The sequence below is a fragment of the Pteropus medius genome, unplaced genomic scaffold (assembly GCF_902729225.1).
Source record: "Pteropus medius unplaced genomic scaffold, Ma_sr-lr_union100, whole genome shotgun sequence".
Lineage (NCBI taxonomy): Eukaryota > Metazoa > Chordata > Mammalia > Chiroptera > Pteropodidae > Pteropus > Pteropus medius.
This window is the reverse complement of record NW_024354875.1, coordinates 5,050,763-5,062,463: the sequence shown is the minus strand read 5'-3', so window position 1 is coordinate 5,062,463 and position 11,701 is coordinate 5,050,763. Positions and strand designations below refer to the sequence as shown.

General features: G+C 38.0%; 1 pseudogene; it reads right to left on the bottom strand.

Moving 5' to 3' along the window:
• Positions 1-11,275: 11,275 nt before the first annotated feature.
• LOC120597329 (uncharacterized) lies at positions 11,276-11,394 on the bottom strand (annotated as a pseudogene).
• Positions 11,395-11,701: the final 307 nt, after the last annotated feature.

Here is an 11,701-nt window from a genome sequence, read left to right as displayed (position 1 = left end):
ACCTGTTTCCTACCATATATACCTCGAGTTCTTCCTGGAACATCTGACTTTTTTCACCTACTTGACATGAGAATTAAGATACTGGGACAGATTGAACAAGTAAGGCATGAAACATCTTATAGAATTCTGTGTCCACTTATGACACAGTACAATTTCATGGCAGTTTACTCTTTAAAACCCTTCAATGAATTCCCATTGATTGGAGGAGACTGTCCAAATGTTACATAATATAGGCCAAAAACAATTTAAATGGGGGAAAAAAAAGTAAGAAGGAGTAATGAATGACAATAATGTAATAATGCTTCTCATGAAAATCATATTTGACCAAGAAGATAATAGCATATCTTCTAGAAATCATGCAGATAACTATGTTATAATTGATGAAGGAAAATCTAGATTAGAGAAGTCAGATTTTTTTCCTCTGGATCTGCCAAAGAGATGTGTTCCCTATGAAACTTCAGAATATGTGACAAGATCTTAAAATAATGCAAGTGTGATGCCTTAGTCAAACGATGAGCAGCATGCCCAGGTCCAATAAGAAAAGAGAGAAATGGGAAAAAATAGCAAAAGGAATGAGGCTGATGATCTCAGCACTTAATTTTAAGCTGGTCTGACCCATCAACAAACAAGAAGCCCTACACTCTCCAGGTAAACTCTTCAGCATTTCGTGTGCTTATTTGTTATTGTTGTTCTTGTTGTGTATTTTTTAAATTATATTTCTTCTTTGTCACCACCCATGCACACATACTAACTAAATATCCTGACAATCTTGTCTTCTCTCTGTTCCAAATCTGTCTGATTCCTGACAGAATCTGAGTGTCCTGTTTTGGACACATCAACTCTTCCCATTTCTGGCCAAGACAGATACCGTCTTTATCCTAACACAGTCAACAGTGGGCCCAAACTTCTGTGCCTACCCACACAGACTTTGTCTCAGAATTCTAGCTCTTAAACACAAACGCTCACACAGAGGCCAGGGCACCATCGGTGTACATCAGTTCGTGAAGAAATCTGAGATGCAGAGAGGAGAAATGAAATATAATGGTGAAAAAATATGGCAGAAGGTAAAATGATCTCAAGCAACAGGTAACAACGATAATAATCAACAGATAAGCATATTACTGTTTCTAAGAGAAGTTAAAGCATGTTATCAACAATCCTAAACCTAGAGCCACAAAAATTCGAGGAAAGCAGCAGGCAGTCACATGAGTGGAAGAGGGACAGCATCAGAAATATAAGATTACAGGGCCCTGGTGAAACAAAACCAAACCTTGGAATGCAATTCCTAAAAGAGAATACAAAACACAGGAGAAAGAAAAAAAGTGAACAGAGGGGAATGTGTGAACTACCATTGGACAAAAGAATAGAACTCACTGAGCATGTGAACAGTTTCAGCTTTTAATTATTCTTAGTTATGTAATGATCCCATTAACAGGGCCCTTCCCAGAAAGAAGGTAATTCCTAATGTCTGAATTTTATAAATCCAACCAAAAGAATGAACATCTATCTCCAGTGTCTGCACATTGCTGGTCTTCCTGTTCTTGGTCAGCCAGAGCCATCTTCTAAAAACATAGTTCCGATTATGTTTCTTTTCTGTTGAAAATCCTCCATCCTTCACTAGTGCTAAAATAAGCTCCTTCCCCGATTCCTGGAATTCAGAATTCTCTTGTTTCTGACCCACAACTCTTTCCAACATTTCTATTCCCTCCTAATTCAGCTTTCCACATTTTCTACTCTAGCCAGGAAAAACTGCCGATCATTGCTTATGCATACGTTTATGCGAGTTCCTCAGGATTCCCAGTTCTTCCATACTATTTTCTATTAAGTCTCAGGTATCATTCACCGCGTGTTTCAAATTGCGCTTCTTCCACAAAGAAAAATTCAATTCCTGGCTTCCTCTAATTCTCACAGAATTTCATATTCATCTTACTACTGTTCTCTCTTCCTGCCTTGTATTAATTTCATGTGTATGTAGATGAATGGATGAATGGGCAAATCCATACATCCAAAGATATTTCTACAACTATGCTAAGTGAGAGGTGGAGACTAATGCATGGCTACTTTAGAAGTGCCTCTGACGTCAGAGAAATCTGCCTTTGAAGCCAGGTTCCATTAATTTTCTAGTTGTGCCCTTGAGTAAGTTTTACGTAATCTCTTTCAACTTATTTTAGCTTCTCTGTTGGGGAAGAAGTAAGAGGAGGAGAAGGAATAGGGAGAGGAGGAGGAGGAGGTGGAGGAGGAGGAGGGAAAAAAGTAAAGAAAAAAGAAAAAAAGATGAAGGATAGTAATAACATACTTAGCATAGTTCTTGGGAAATAAAATCTATTCGATTAATATTATCCATTAACAATATCAGTATTTATCATTTAAAATTAATATAATTATTAAGGGTAAATCTTTTCAGGTTTAGTTTTACACATCCCATGATGCCTAACATATACAAGGCACTCAACTCATACTGGCTGAATAAGGGTATATCTATTTTATGTTTTATTTATAAGAAGTTCATAAGACAACAGTATGCCCAGAATTAAAGGACAGCAGAAATGGAACTTGAAAATGACAGGGTGTTCTCAAAAGAAGGATGTGGTAAAGAAGGTGGCAGAGCGGAGAATAAAGGTTGGTAACAAAAACTAAACAATTCTAGAAAAACTGCACACAGTGCGATATCCATAAAATAAAATTGATAAATTAGAGCAGGTGTTCATAGTGTTTAGTTCATGAATGGGCCTCGGGGGCCGGGGAACCTCCTGAAATTGCATGTAGTGTTTGTAAATGACATAGAAGTCATGGCTTTCATCAGATGCTCAGTGGGAGCATCAGACCGAACAAAGAAAGACTTTTTAGAGAATGAGCGTGTCATAAAGGTCAACTAGAGAACACAGAGAATGAGATAAGACTGTTGCTTCATGTGGGCATGATGTGGGGAATGTTTAACGTGAACTATAAGTGATAGCTAAACGAAGTTTCTGACTGGAAAACAAAGGGAATTATGGTCTTAGGGATGAAAAACATCTGCCTTTTATCTCCCTTCTGGGAGAGCAAAATTTATTAATTTTTGCATGTGAGAAGTTGTCAGGGGATGAATTAGTCAAAAGGGTGAAGCTCACTGGAAGCGGATTAGGAAGGGAAAAAGAGGGGAAATGAACAAAACTGAAAAGCTGTCACATACGTGAGAAATTAACATGCACTGGATAAAGCATAAAAAATAGAAAGAGCTTAAAAGGAAATGTTAAAAACATTTACATAAAAACCAAAAAAAAAAAAAAAAAGCAAAAAGCAAGTAAACACCTTGTTGGGATAAAATAAAACAGTGGTTCTTAAAAATATAATATGGCACGTACATGTAAAGTATTACTCACTCCTTTTACATATTAGCTTGGAATGTGTTACACTGGAAAGATCTGTGAACAAATGTAATTCTTTTGAATAACTGATTTTACCTTAACTGCTCTTTCACATTAATCCCTATTGACTAAAACTTTTTAAAAAATTAGAAACCCTGGAAACTAAATGACTCCTTTGTATTCTTTAGAATATCGGAGACTTGGTCACTGTGGACATGCATGATATTAGTGATATCGACCTATACTGTATATTTTCCAAGAAACAGATCTACCGTACTCAAGAACCAGTTGAGAGAAAATAAAACCTTGCAATTGACCTTGATATCTAACAACCTAACAATCTCTAACAATATTTGCTCTCTTGATATCTAATAATATTTGTTCTCTGTACATTAAAAAAATATTATATTTAGCATTTTAGCCATTATCTTTCAAATATTATGTCCCACTTAAGGTAATTCAAGAATACATAAACCTCCAGGATCCAAATTTAATCTCAGTTCACACAATGTATTTAGAGTCTGAATCGAAGAGATTTAATTAAATCGCATGAAACAACTTCCCATTATCTTTTTTAAAACATTGATTATATTGGTATATGTTAAGATTTGAGTTGCAATTAATCATGACTCTTAAATGTGTAGAAGAAAGAGGAAAAATATGGTTTATGTAGGTTAAGAGAGTGTGTCAATAAAATTATGTTTCCGCATACATAGTAGGTTTAAATAATATGAAGATGCGCAAACTTTATTTTTACTGTAAAAGACAAAGTCAATTATAAAACACTGGTATAAATCTAAAACCCTAGAGACTTCTTCGCTAATGTAATATTGGATTCCTGAAATCAAGAGGAAAGTCCACTGGGAAACACTGCTGCCAAAAGACTTAGTCTCTGGAAAATCAACTGATACCAGGAATTACAGTTTCATCTGAATAGAAGAAGTCAAATACTGAGCCCAGAACAAGCTATATAATTTTCATGGCCTAGAGCAAAATGAAAATGCTGAGCCCCTTGTTCAAAACTATTAAGAGCTTTTTACAGCAGAGCATTAACTGAGACCAGTAAAGGGCTCTGTGTGACTGCCTTGGGGGCACATCCGTGTGGTGAACCCCGCCATGGGTCCAGTTCATAAGCCTGGCCGGAGTTTTCTCGAATCAGATACAATGATCTTTTATATGGTACTTTAGGTGTCAATAGAAAATTCAGATGTTCATTAGAAGAGAATTGAAGTACTACATCGATAAAGATTTAATAACTGAGTTCTAATCTTTGCGTGTGTTATGAAATAATCAGGTATCTACATATATGACTTTGAGTAGGTCTACAGGTGAAAAAAAAACCACATATGGGAACTTCCGCAAGTTCTTGGTGGTGATGTGTAACATTTGTCGCTAAAATCTCTTCCAACTATAGAAAACAGTTACCTAGTGAGATGCCAGATCAAGGCTTAAGGCAGTGCTTAAGGAGAGGGAGCTCTGCAGAAGCAAGTCTCTAAAACCTTTTCACTCCAAGATGATAGCAAATATAAAATCGTGGACCTGAAGTTTCCAGAGTAGAACTCCAGGAGGAATATGAAACCAGATGAAGAGTTAAGGAAAAATTTAAAAACATAAAAGTAATAATAAAATCTGAGGATAAAATTAATATTTGCTTAAGCTGTGATGGGTGACTATGAAGAGTTTATAAAAATTCACCATCTTCCCTTGCATTTCATGCCTTCTTTCATAAGGTGCCTGTGTTAAGATTTAATAGACAGGTGACCTCATCACAAATTAAAACATCACAGGCTTATATTCATGGACACACATGTACACACATGCATATATTTTGATTTATGTGGCCACAACCAAAGCGGTCACCATCTGTTGCACTGTATATTGTTGGAATGTGAAATATTCAGTTATAAATAAAATTTTGGAACATCATGTCTGTCATCATAAGAGTAAATATGAAAATGACAAAATCCCCTTGACCTAGAATAAATTCAAATAATCTTGACATTTTTAAAAAAATTATGAGTTTCTTTCATCTGAAGAACCCACTTTAGTTATACAGAATTATCTAATGTGTATTTGGCTGACTTCAAACCTTATTAACTAGTTACATCTTCATTTCCTCCAAATCTAAGCAATCGGATTTGGTCAAGAAAACTCCAAGGCAGCTGCAGTGATTTCTTAAGATCTTCTGTTTTCCTCAATCACAGCCTATATTTTCTTGACTTAAAGTCTAAATTGGATTTATGGAATACCAATGTTTATAGGAGGATAAATCATGATAAATTATATTTATTCACCACTTACTCATTACAGCACCCCAGAAACTGTGCTAAATACTCTCTATGCATGATACCTTCTAATCTTCAAAATCGGTCTGAGATGGTAATATCTCCAATTCGCAAATAAGGAAACTGAGGCTTAGAGAAATTATGGAACCTGCCTGAAGTCCCACGGCTGGTGCATAGTTTAAGCATCAATTTAGTTGTAACACAGATCTAAAAAAGCTGATTTAAACAAATTTTTCTCCTGTAACAAGAAGTCGGGAAGCAATGTTTGCAGCTCAGGTCTTAATGAGTCTTTTGGTTGTTAAATTATTGTTGCAAGTTGGCTGCTCCAACTCTAGTGACAAGTTAGTATTCCAAGTCAGAAGGAAGGAAGGAAGGAAGGAAGGAAAAGGAAGGAAGGAAGGAAGGAAGGAAGGAAGGAAGAAGGAAGGAAGGAAGGAAGGAAGAAGGAAGGAAGGAAGGAAGGAAGGAAAAATAAGAAGGGGAGGAGGGAGGGAGGGAGGAGGAGGAGGGAGAGAGGGAGGAAGGAGTCAAGTGCCAATGGTTGAGTGGGCTCTTCTTTCAAGAAGTTTTCTGAGAAACCCAGTCAAAAAGTACCACTTAGATTTTATTCACCACCCTGTATGCAAATAAATCTAAGCAATGCAGAGTTTATTTTATTTATTTTTTCTAAACTGGGCTATTGCTGCCTCCATCAAAATCAGGTTTGTTAATAACGGGGAAAATGGCTATCGAGAAGGAAACCATTAGTCTGCCCAGCTGCTTGGTGCCCTTTTCTCTCGGCATAGAAGGGAGTTTCAGCCCAGAATGACTGAAGAAGAAGCTTCCATCTTCTTTCTTTATCTCTGCTCATTCTCCCATTTGGGATAAGAAAAAGGGAGTCATATTTGTCTGAAATACCTGTGTATGCTTCTGAAAAGATAGCATTCCTATTTTTTCTCTTCTAATTTTCTGCCTTCAAATAGAACAAGCTCATAAAACTGGATGTTAACATGAATGTGTTCATCAAGGCATCAAAGGGAGGGATAACACAGGCATCCTTACAAGTCATTCAAAGTAGGTGGCTGAGAAACAATGAGACTATCAAATATATATATATGTAATCATTCATATCAAATATATAAGATGGCCAAGGTTGTGGTCATCCTTAGAGATATTTTTTTTTTCTAAACAAATTCTTTGGAAGTTGGTGATGTAACGGAGTCTATCCTTCATTCAAACTCTTTGTCACTCATCGTAAGATATAAGATTCAATGGAGCTTGAGATGGATTCTAAGAGTTAGAAGGTACATAGTGGACATGTGCCTGAAAAAAACTTAAGGATTTTAAAAGCAGGAATCTGTAGCTACCAGTTGGAAACAGTAGGACAGGAAAAGAGAGCCCAGGCTGTGTTGCAATTAGGTATAATCCTACAATAATGCTTGAGTCTCTCTCATAATCTAGAAGTGGACCGTACAGAGACAGTTACCTGCCACTCTCTAAAATGGCCACCTAAAAGGACGATAGGACTAACAGTGAGAGTTGTTATAAAAGGACCATCGGCAATCAGAGGCTGATGGGAGTTCAGATGACCAGAGAAAGACGTGTTGCCCATATCATGGAAAGTGCAGTTGAATATTCCGTGGGGATGCTGCGACACTCAGGAAGCCCCCCGGATAGAAGGAGGTGAGATTGAGCACCTACCAAGACCACAGAGGATGAAAACCGTGTTCACATTACTAGTTAGATAAGAACTTGTCTCATCTCTTGTCTTTGTCCTCCGCTTTGCCCTCTGCACTAACCCTGCGTCCAAAAGAGCAACCAGGGCATGGTAAGGAGGTGGCAATAAAGAGAGACTGTGCTTAGCTTTCTGAAAAGGCAGAGGCTATACGCTGCCAGCCTCGGCTGGGTAAAGAGAAAACCTTTCCTTTTAAGAAATATCGGAGTATAAATTAATACATCATAATGAATAATTTTTATTACTAAATCGAGACTTAAAGAAAGTGATCATAGAAACTTTTACTACCTAAGAGTGAACATTAAACACATGCAGCTGCTTTAAACAATAAACAATAAGCTCAAATGCCTGGGATTTCATCCCTCAGCGTCTGTGGGGCAGAGGAAGCCTGTCCTCCCACTGAGCAGGTTTAAAGGCAGCAAAAGAAACGAGTGAAACTTGCTTGTTCTCCATGCCGGTTACACTCACCTTTTCCTCTCTGTCTCTGAGGAAGACAGATGTATGGTTCTCTCCATCCTCTCCTACCCTCGAGGTCCCTGAGGAAATTAAACACACAGAATTCACCTGGAAAATGATCACCTGGCTCTCATTAGGGTCTCTGGGCCAATGGGGAGCTCTGCTGAGCTAAGCTGAACCGCACGGGTCCAGCAAGCTTCTTGGCATCTTACCCCTAAACCCACACGCAAATATTTGATTTTGCTACTGTAATGCCAGGTGTGCCTGGTCCAGAAGAATGAGCGTGACCAAGGGCATGAGAACTATGGCGAAAGTGCAATATGTTTCAAGATCCTTTCTTTTCCTCCCAAGTTTGCAACAACCAACTGAGAAGTAGAAACAGGTTTTAAGCACATGAAAGGCACAACATCAGTAATCAAGCTGATTGGAAAATACAGTCCGCTTTTATCCCACATTGGTACCAGCATGAACACTGGACACCTCAAGCCTCCTTCACAGCAGACAAGCTCACCACCTGGAGGGGCAGAGAGGGAAAATGTCCAGCAGTGGGGGCTAGCTCTGAAGAGGAATGAGCCCAGAGGGGGCTGAATTCAGGGCCCTGAGTTCCTGCCGCTGGAGTCACCTGGTCAGTCAGCAAGTCACTCCTGGAGTCCCGGAGGGAGTGAGCAAAGGCACAGGCTGGCTGGAGGCACTTCCTCCAAATTTTCATATTCCTTTCCCTTTATGGAAAGCTAGAGCGTGGAGAACAGGTCTTTCCCCAAGCATCGATGTGTGATGTCTTCCAAAGAGGAAACTGGAGCTACAGTAGTTAAGAGCATGAACTCTGAGCTGTGCTGTTTGAGTTTATTTATCTAATTTAATTTTTATTCCATTTATTGGGGTGACACTGATTCATAAAATTATATAAGTTTCAAGTGTACAATTCAATAATACGTCATATGTAACATTGCATTGTGTGTTCACCGCCCAAAGTCAAACTCCTTTCTGTCACCACGCATTTGACCCCGTTCACCCTTATCTAACTCCTCCTCCCCCACTTTCTCTCTGGTTACCACTAAACCGTTGTCTGTGTCTATGAGTCTCTGTCTATTTGTCTTGTTCATTTGTTGCTTTCAGGTTTATATCCCACATATGAGTGAAATCATGTGGTTGTCGACTTTTTCTGTCTGACATTTTGCTCAGCATGATCCCGACTTTCCCCATCCTAGCAAAGCAAGTGCAGTCTCATCTTTACCACAGGACTAATCAAATTTCTCTCATAGGCTTGTGATAAAGACTGAATGAGTTAAGAATACAAAGCACTTAGAATAATGCCTAAAAAGTATTAAGTGCTCAATACAGGTTAATTATAATGCAATTATCTTATTCAAATGCTAAGCTACATTTTTCTGTATATGTGTATTTCAGCTTTGGATCATCTTTCAAACATTTTTTAAATGCCACCCGCAAACTATCGCATTTTCATTATTTTAGATCACCTGAAACATCATCACCTGGCTTCTTTTACTTTATTTTCGCCTAAGCATAAGGAAAAAAATCAACTTGGTAGAAACAGTAAGCTACAGCTTACAAGCACAGACAGACATTTTTCTGCTATTGTGCTTACTGAGATTTGAATTTGCAGATCTCTGACTGGGCGATAAATTGTGATTAAAACTGAAAATGAAAACCATATAAAACAATGCAAATTTTGAAGCTGGATAACAATATCCAAATTCTCTATTTACACACTATTATTTAACCACTCATAGAGCCTTAAATAATTCTCCCACTGGGACTGAACTTTCTCCCAGAGTTTATGTCTAACTCTCAGCTTCAGAAACATCAGGTAGTCTGTGAGTGCCTGGTGAAATCTGCAGCTTTCCTTGCTTTGAGAGGAAAATAACATCAAGACGATGTTTAAGGGCTTCTTGTGTCTGATCCTGGACTGTGAAAGATTGGATACGCCCTTAAACTGTTGTTTATTTGAATTCTTGGTATTTGTAACAGGTAGCTTTCCAAAATCCCGTACCTTTCCCAATATCACTCCCATGTACATTCATGCACATGCACACACACACACACGAGCACACAAACACAGACACTCATACACACTGATGATTGTAAAAACAAACAAACAAACAAAAAAGAATGGTATTTTTCAAGAGGATGGTATTTAATGGACTTCAAATAGGAAAAAATACCAAGAGCCGAATCAAGTCCATTAGAAAAGCTGAAATTCAAACCCATGGAGCTCATGAACCAACAACATCCAAGGGCCAGTGGCAAAATTGAGTTTTTATACTGAAATAGTTAAGAACAGGAACTCAGGAAATAGAATGCTTAGGTTCAGACCCTACTTTTGTCACTTACCAGCCTGTGTGACGTTTGTGAAACAACCTCTCTGTGCTACCGTGCGCTCGTCTGTAAAATGGAGATGCTACTAGTAGCTGCATCTGCACGATGGGAATAATAATGGAGTCGATCTTAAATGATTGCTCACCTTTAAAAGAATGAAAGTAACAGCATCTGCCTCATAGAGTTGTCACGAAGAATAAAAGGGTTAACACATACAAAGCACTTAGGAGACTGGCAGATTGTGATCATTGCGCAAACATTCACTCTGATGCTTATTATTATCCAAGTATCAAAACTGAGAGTGGCACGGGGCAGTTCAGACATAAGCATGGCAGGGCTAGGGGAACTGGTAACATGGGAGCACAGGGACCCTGGACTCACCCTTACGGACTGTTGAGTGCCTGGCATGTGCCTGGGTCAGGCTGACCAAAAGTGCCATCAGCAAGGTGGACAGAATAATTTTGTTTTGTTTTTCTAAAAGTCCAAAGCATAGCTCCTCAGGAGGTTTGGCCTGCAATTTATTCAATGCTGAACCAAATGACTTCAGATGTGCTGAATATCTTTGGTGGAGTGTGTCTTAATGTAAAGATCTATTTGTTTGATACGAGAATTAAGTTTTCATTTAAAATGAGCCCTCTGATCTGTGTGCTTTGATTATATTCAGCAATCGATAGTTTAGTTCCATCACTGCCTTTCATGGCAAAACTTTGTGGTGCAAACTATGAATCTTCAACATCTCTAAATTTCTTTACTGGCTATCTGTCTCATAGATGTTGATACTACTTGCGTGCACGCACACACACACCCACACACACGGGTAGCCTCACTTTTGCCAATAATAAATTCATAGACTTTAGCTACTTTTTTTTTAAATTGTAAAAGTGTATATCCACCTTAATCCTAGGATGTGATTTTTTTTTTTCCAACTGAGAGTATTCCCATTGATTCTCAATGGCTTTCATAAAGCAGAATCTTTCCTCCTATGATATCATGTCTATATTTTTGTAATTTTAGTTGCTCCATATATTCAGATTTGGGATAATTTATTTCAGCTAACAATTAATGAACATTAGAAGTTTGAAGATGGGGTCATCAAGTTTTAAAATAGATATTTTATTTTATTATTTTATGTTTAACGCCTACAGCACCTGGTATTCCTAGGTGGTCTCTCATCCAAGTACTAACCAGGCCCGACCCTGCTGAGCTTCCAAGATCAGACGGGATCTGGCTTGTTCAGGGTAGGATGGCCATAGACTAAAATAGATATTTTCAATATTTTGTACCAACTTGGAAATTCATTTGAGGTACCTCTATAATGTCTTATGCTTTGGTCTTATACGTAGTGACTTTTAAAAATGGTAGTGACTGAACATGTACGTGCCATTTTGCAAGCATTCTAAGAAATGCTTCCTAAAATAGTCATTTAGGTAAAAATGTTCTTATTTTCATCAAATATTTAAAAGTAAATTATTAATGACCTAAGTGGGGCCAAGGAACAGAGAAAGAATCGCTATCTATTTTTTTTGCCATGTTCAACGTCAACTAATTAGTAGGCTTTTTTA